The sequence below is a fragment of the Macaca mulatta genome, chromosome 1, assembly GCF_049350105.2.
Source record: "Macaca mulatta isolate MMU2019108-1 chromosome 1, T2T-MMU8v2.0, whole genome shotgun sequence".
Classification (NCBI taxonomy): Eukaryota; Metazoa; Chordata; class Mammalia; order Primates; family Cercopithecidae; genus Macaca; species Macaca mulatta.
In genome coordinates, this window is record NC_133406.1 from 64,899,262 (window position 1) to 64,907,527 (window position 8,266).

An 8,266-nucleotide genomic window follows, 5' to 3' on the forward strand; every position below is an offset into this window, starting at 1 on the left:
CCCTTTTGCTTGTCTAATTGCTTAGACTAGGATTTCCAGTACTATGTTGAATAGAAGTGGTGAAACTTGGCATCTTTGTTTTGTTCTAGATCTTAGAAGAAAGGCTTTCAACTTTTCCCCATTCAGTGTGGTATTAGGTATGGGTTTGTGACTTATGGCCTTTTTTGTTTTTAGGTACTTGGTATAATTTTGATTTCTAAAAATTTGTTGTGACTTGTGTATGTTATGGCCTAACATAGAGTCTATCCTGGAGAATATTTCATGTGGTAATGAGAAAATGTGTTTCTGCAGCTGTTAGATGACATGTTCTATAAATATCAATTTGTTCCATTTGGTATAGTGTGTAGTTTAACTCCAAAGTTTGTTTGTTGATTTACTGTCTGGATTATCTGTTTATTGCTGAAAGTGGCGTGGGTGTTTTGTCTTTGAGCTTGCTGAATCTTTTTTTTTTTTTCTGTCACTCAGGCTAGAGTGCAGTGGTACAACCATAGGTCACAGTAACCTTGAACCCTGGAGCTTAAATGACTCTCCCATCTCAGCCTCCTGAGGAGCTAGGACTACAGGCATGCACTACAATGGCTGGCTTTTTTTTAAGAGACAAGGAGTCTTATTATATTCCCCAGGCTGGTCTCAAACTCCTGGTCTCAAGCAATACTCTTGCCTTGGCCTCCCAAAGTGCTGGGATTATAGGCATAAGGCACTGTGTTAGGGCCCAGGCTTGCTGATTCTTTCCTTTGTTTGATCAGGTCTGCTGATGAAGTTTTCTGTTGAGTTTTTCAGTTCAGTTATTGCATTATTTATTTCTAGAATTTCGATTTGGTTTTTAAAAGTTGTTCCTAGGCTGGGCATGTTGGCTCATGCCTGTAATCCCAGTGCTTTGAGAGGCCAAAGGGAGAGGATCGCTTGAGCCCAGGTGTTTGAGACCAGCCTGAGCAATATAGGGAGACCCTGTCTCCACAAAAAATTTAAAAATTAGCCAGGCATTCTGGCATGTGCCTGTAGCAGTCACTTGGGAGACTGAGGCTGAAGGATCACTTGAGACCAGAAATTCGAGATGGCATTGAGCTATGATCATACTACTGCCCTCCAAGTTGGGTGAAAAAGTGAGACCCCCATCTCTAAAAAACAGACATCAAATAAAAATTGTTCTTATTTCTTTGTCAGATTTCTTATTTTGTTTCTAGATTGTTTTATAAATTGTATTTAATTTTCTATTCTTTTTTTGTGATTCCCTGAACTTTTAAAAGAGGGTTATTATTAATTATTTGTCAGACAGTTCACAGATCTTTAATTCTTCAGGGTCTATTACCAGAGCTTTGTTGGTTTTTTTCCCTGATTTTTTTTCAATCCTGTGTCTTTACATTGATGCCTGTGCATTGGAAGAAATGGCCACCTCTTCCAACTTTTGCAGGTGTTCTTTGGTGGTGTTAGACTTTTATTACTTAACATTAGAACTTTATTTGCTGGCCTGTAGTTGCTTCCCATTCTGGGAAGGATTTATATTGAGCACCAGAACTTAAACACTTCCCTGGAACTAAATTACTGCCCTTTCATTGTTTCCCAGTCTGGGGAAGACTTATTGTGAGTACCAGAACTTATAGCTTGCACAGGAACTTAAACACAGACTTGCAGTGGTTTCCAGGTCTGGGGAAGACTTAAGAGAGCACCAGAATTTCATCACTGACTTTTCAGTTGCTTCCAGGTCAGGGGAAAGTTCCATGTAAGCATCCGGGCTGTGTGGGAAATCTGACCAGGGACTCAGGCCTTGCCATGGGTTGTATCCCATGAAGCACTATGGCACTGTCCAGTCTCCTTCGTGTGATGCCCAGCTGATTTATATGCAGAGTAGCCACCAAGATCCACATGCTAGTTCCTGTGATAAGCACCCCTTCCCCCCACTTGTCTTCAATTCACCCCGGGTGGTTCAGCCCTCCTGGCATTCCCAGTGCTTCCTGTGGGACAGGACTGCAGTGGGCTTCCCATGAAAATTCCCAGACCAGTGGGAAGGTAGAATGTCCACTTCCAGTTCCCTCCTCCCACCTTGGAAACTGTGGGTCCAGGGAAGTTCTCCGTGAGTGGTGGTTATGCCAGCTTAGGGGAGAGGGTGGCACAGTCTAAAATGGCCATTTTACCAGTTGTGGTTTTGTTGTAGGAGCTTTCTCCTCTTCTCTCTCAGATTCTGGTGAATTCAAGGTGGTGTTCTTGTCTTTGAATAATTGCAAGTTGTACTTTTGTGGGGACAAGTGGTGCTGAGGATCTTCTGTTCCACCAACTGTAAATGAACTAATTTCATAAATAAAATTAAAATTTCCACTATCCAGAAAGTCACCTTCCACACCATTTTATGAGTGGATAAGATGGGTAATTATGTATGCTTATATTTTCATGTTATTAACATGCTTAAACAAAGAGTTATCCACCCCAAGTCTCAGTCTTTAAGAGTACAGAAGAAACAGTTGAGGTTTTTAAATACTAGCCCTTTGCCCTTTATTTTTCCTTTCTTACCATTCTTTACTAATATAAAGGAGTAGTGTTGACTTATTTTCACATAGAGTTAAATTATCCTTCTATTCTTTAATTTATCCTTTCATTTAAATCCCTCTAAAAATTATTTAAAATAAATACATATATATATTCTAACAAATATTAAAACAATAAAGGTAAGTATAGAGAGCTTACTTCCATTATATTATCCATTTTTCTCTTTCCATTTTAAATTTAAATTTCACATTTAAGATTTTAACTTTGTGCATAATTCTATAAATTGTAAACCATGTTAGAAATGCATCTATTTCTTGACCTATCAACTTTATTTATTTTTAAAATTAAGATATATTCATGTTTAACAAATTAGCATATTATCTGGTGTACACAATTCCCTTTCCCTACTCCCAGAGAACCACTGTCATATCTTGCAACTTTTTTTTTCTGATATTTACCTTCATATTTTAAGATAATAGGTTTTTTCTGTTTGTCTTAGATTATTCATTTTAGCTGCTATCTATTGATTACAGATATTTAATCATCTTCTAATATACCACCTGCTTTTCCTATTTCTTTCAATATAATTATTGCATAATTTGGTTACATCAGTAATAACTTTTACAGGTTATGACTATGCAGTATACCAAATAGTATTTTGTGAGCATGTTTCCTTTCTTTTGTTTTAATATGTTGTCTATAATGTCCTTTTCCAGTAATGTTTGTTTGCTTGCTTGTTTTGTTTTCTATATTCCTATTTACATTTTCTCCTAAATGCTCCAAGAGATTTTTCAGTCTACCAAATGTATTCCAAATCTTGAGATATCATATGCTTTATTAATTCCTTTCTTATTCTCATGTACCTTTCTTCCAAAGCCCTAGAAACAGACCTTGAAACAAGAATTAAAGTGTAGGTAATTTGTTTAGGAGGTGCAGGAAACACCAGGAGAGAAAGGCAGTGAGATATGAAAACAAAGGCAACCAAATAGGATATGTTAGGAAGCTAGTTAGGATGACTGAAGTCTCATCCCAAGGGAAACTGGTAAAGACGGTGAACTCGCACCTCAGAGTAATCATAGCTCAGGGTAGGGAGCTGGGATATTTATACATACTTCCATCAGTTGTTAATTGAGGTCTGCTTCTGTAAGGTGTTATCTTCAGTTTATCCTGCTAATTGCAAATCAGAGTAACCTTCGATGGTTGTGGAAAAAGCCTGGGTAAAAGGAAACAGATATCAGGCAGTTGGAAGTTGTTCAGAGTGTGCTAAAGTGGCAGGGCCCTCGTGATACTGACAGGACAGTGACAGGACCTGCTACCCACTACAACAAGCAATGGATGCTCTCAAATCTGTAGACTTGCCTTCCTGCCCTGTCTTTACTTCGTTGACTCATGTTCTCTTTCTTATTTCCTCATTTTGTTGGAGCACATCCTCCAGGAACTGCCTAAGAAATGATGTATAGGAAGTAAACTATTGAGTGAACTCCTGTATTCTTGAAACTGTTTTCACACTTGATTGATACTATTTTCACACTTGATTGAAACTATTTTCACACTTGATTGATAGTTTGGCTGGGCATAGCAGGCTGGGTAAAGTGTTATTTTTCCTCCCATTTTAAAGGAATTTATCTACTGTTTTAATATATTCCATATAGCTATTGAGAAGTCAGAAGACATCCTGATTTATGACCTGATTTTTCCTCAACTCTGGAAGCTTTTATGATACAATCTTTACTCATGGTGTTCTAAAATACCACATTGGTATACTTTACTGTATGATTTATTTTCATTTATTATGCTAATTCTTGATGGGCTCTTTCACTCTGTAAACTCATATCCTTTTATTCTGAGAAATTTTCTTATAAAATGTTTTCAGTAACATTTCTTCACTGTTGTCTCTTTTCATGGAAACCAAAATCATTTGGTATTGGACCTCCTTGTTAATTATTGGATTTAGTTATGTTTTCTGTTTTCATTCTTACCTTCAATTCTCCAAACACTTTTTTGGAGATTTCCTTGACTTCATTGTTTTTTTGCTGACTTTTTCAATTTCTTTTAAGAACACTTTCTAACATTTTCCAAAGAATTTTTAAAAATTGTTTTCTGTTTTTTAAAAAATAGTAATCCTGTTCTTTCCATCTAGATTCATTATTGTCTCTATGGAGCTATTTTGGAATAGGGAAGTATGATTTTGCTCCCTGCAAACCTCTGTTAATGATCATTGGTCAGCAGTTGTTCTTTAAGAGCAAGGCCTAAATAATCTCATTTAAAGTTCTGTGTATGTGAACAAATTTTGCTGGCAGCAGGCTAACTTGCAGCATGATGGGACAGTGAGGCATTTTAAATTAACTTGTGGCTATAACAGAGAGTGTTAATTGTTTGCCTGTATTAACCTCTATTTTTACTTTAAGTAATAGAACCACTTCTACCATTTTAAGTATCAGCAGGGCAAAGGGTTTCTCAACTAGTCCCTCCCTTGGAGCAACCTCCCAATAAATGCGACTTGCTTGTCACCTCTTAAAAAGGAAGCTTCTTTCTCTCCCCTTCCTATTTTTCATACTCTTGAGGGCTGAAATGCTGATAGGGTGCATGAGAGCTAGCTTCTGCCTTGTTGAGAAGGACAGCATCCTAGGGGATATTAAAGCAACAAGGAGAAAAGGCCCTAGTCCCTAGTTGACCATGTGGAGCAGTACTGCCTTCCATCCTGAATGGGTTTTTGCCTATGAACTGTTTTTGAAAGAAAAATAAAGTTTTACCTGCTCTGAGTCACTGAGTTTTTGGTTGTCCTATCTAATGACAAGTATAGGGCAATGAATATCCAAATACTGATGTTTATAGGTGTCTTCTCTGTTGCTGCCCAGTTGCTCCAGAGAGGGAACTTCTGTTTTTTTGCCTGTTTACAACTTGAATTTACAATTTAAATTTCTCCCTTGCAAGACGAGGCATTACTGCTTCTGTACTTTTTTTTTATATATATACTTTAAGTTCTAGGGTACATGTGCATAACGTGCAGGTTTGTTACATATGTATACTTGTGCCATGTTGGCATACTGCACCCATCAACTCATCAGCACCCATCAACTCGTCATTTACATCAGTTATAACTCCTAATGCCATCTCTCCCCACTCCTTCCTCCCAATAATAGGCCCCGGTGTGTGATGTTCCCCTTCCCGAGTCCAGGTGATCTCATTGTTCAGTTCCCACCTATGAGTGAGAACATGCAGTGTTTGGTTTTCTGTTCTTGCGATAGTTTGCTGAGAGTGATGGTTTCCAGCTGCATCCATGTCCCTACAAAGCACACAAACCCATCCTTTTTCATGGCTGCATAGTATTCCATGGTGTATATGTGCGACATTTTCTTAATCCAGTCTGTCACTGATGGACATTTGGGTTGATTCCAAGTCTTTGCTATTGTGAATAGTGCCACAATAAACATACGTGTGCATGTGTCTTTATAGCAGCATGATTTATAATCCTTTGGGTATATACCCAGTAATGGGATGGCTGGGTCATATGGTACATCTAGTTCTAGATCCTTGAGGAATCGCCATACTGTTTTCCATAATGGTTGAACTAGTTTACAATCCCACCAACAGTGTAAAAGTGTTCCTATTTCTCCACATCCTCTCCAGCACCTGTTGTTTCCTGACTTTTTAATGTTTGCCATTCTAACTGGTGTGAGATGGTATCTCATTGTGGTTTTGATTTGCATTTCTCTGATGGCCAGTGATGACGAGCATTTTTTCGTGTGTCTGTTGGCTGTATGAATGTCTTCTTTTGAGAAATGTCTGTTCATATCCTTTGCCCACTTTTTGATGGGGTTGTTTGTTTTTTTCTTGTAAATTTGTGTGAGTTCTTTGTAGGTTCTGGATATTAGCCCTTTGTCAGATGAGTAGATTGCAAAAATTTTCTCCCATTCTGTAGGTTGCCTGTTCGCTCTGATGGTAGTTTCTTTTGCTGTGCAGAAGCTCTTTAGTTTAATGAGATCCCATTTGTCAATTTTGGCTTTTGTCGCAGTTGCTTTTGGTGTTTTAGACATGAAGTCCTTGCCCATGCCTATGTCCCGAATGGTATTACCTAGGTTTTCTTCTAGGATTTTTATGGTATTAGGTCTAACATTTAAGTCTCTAATCCATCTTGAATTAATTTTCGTATAAGGAGTAAGGAAAGGATCCAGTTTCAGCTTTCTACTTATGGCTAGCCAATTTTCCCAGCACCATTTATTAAATAGGGAATCCTTTCCCCATTTCTTATTTTTCTGTACTTTTAAAAATTCTGTTTCTCCCTCTATTCCTCAGGCTATTTTCCATCACCACATTACTTTTGTACTATCAAATTGAGAGAACTTTCCTGAAATGATTGCTCCTGTCTCTAAAAGGCACAGCAGTTGCGTTTGTCTGCTTGCTTTAAGTTAAATGTTTTTCTTTACACTATGACTAACTAGTTCATCTATTTCCTTCAGAAGTTCACTCACAGTGGTGCTGAATAATTATACCAGGAATAAAACATGTATAGGTTATTTGGAATGTGAATCTGGTGTTAAAGTTTAGTTGAGCCTGAGAAAAGTAAACTACGAAACCCCTGCTGCCAAATATCGTTCTTTGACCACAAGAAAATAAATTAAAACGAAGTGAATTCTTTCTAGTCCAGGTTTAATAACTGTGAGGAGAAAGCAATTGGTAAGCTAGAGGCGCTGCCCTAAAAAAGTTATAACTAAAGAGAGACTATTTTGATTACATTACCATTTTATATTTTGGGCACTAAAAAAGAGGGATGCTATTTTCTAATATTTCTCTGAATTCAGGAATAACCCTTCCTAGTACTGTTTCTGCCAATTTTAACCAATAAGTGATCTTCTGATACCGAGTCTATTTGCATATTTAGGGATATAGGGAATTCTCCTTTATTTAAAAAATAATACTCTTTATTAAAAATGTAAATACATTGAATAGATTATGTAATTAAAAATTATTTCCACAAAATTATTTTCCCTCAGAAACTTTTATGCCATTTATTTCAATACCAAGTAGAAGCTTATTACAAGTTTTAGATTATCCCAAAATGTCTGAGTGTCAGCCTGGGTCCAATCAGGAGACAGAAACCAAACAGTGATTTAAATAGGGGAAATTTAATATACAGAGTTACTAAACTCTGATAAAAAACTAATTATAAAATTTAAGAAAACTCTCTATGGTATTCTAGGGCTGAGGCAAGGCACTCAAGGGAGACAAACTGCAATGAGGTGCCCTTTCCCAAGGCTGGGGTTTAGACTTCATTAAAAAAGGTATTGTTGCAATCCACTGGATGCCAGAGAAGTTTACTAGTTGCCTGGACAAAAGCTGGTCTGTGGTCATTGGGCAAGTAGAAACCAAATATCTAGAATAGAGGCAGACTATAGGTGTGCTCCACCTGGTGGCTACATGCATAGGCCTGCAGATAGGGCTGGGGTCCCTGGAACATGAGCTATCTGTGAGGGGGACCTCAGATAGTGGCCAGATGGGCAGGTGTGCAGAAGGAAAAGTGACCCCAGTAGCAAGCCTTCAAGGCAGAGAAAGCACACAGGCAAGTAGGTGGTCAGGTGTGCCGGCATGAAGAGGGAGTAGGGGTGCTGTTGTGGTAAGAGTCTTGGAGAAGTATCCATCAGAAGAACCACGGGAAAGTGACAGCCAGTTTGGTCCGGGACCAACAGATTGCCAGGGGATAGTGCATTCTGGGAAGACGGCCTAGGGCAGACTACCCCCGTATATCTTACTAACCCATCATGTAGCAGCAGGAAACAGCAGGAGA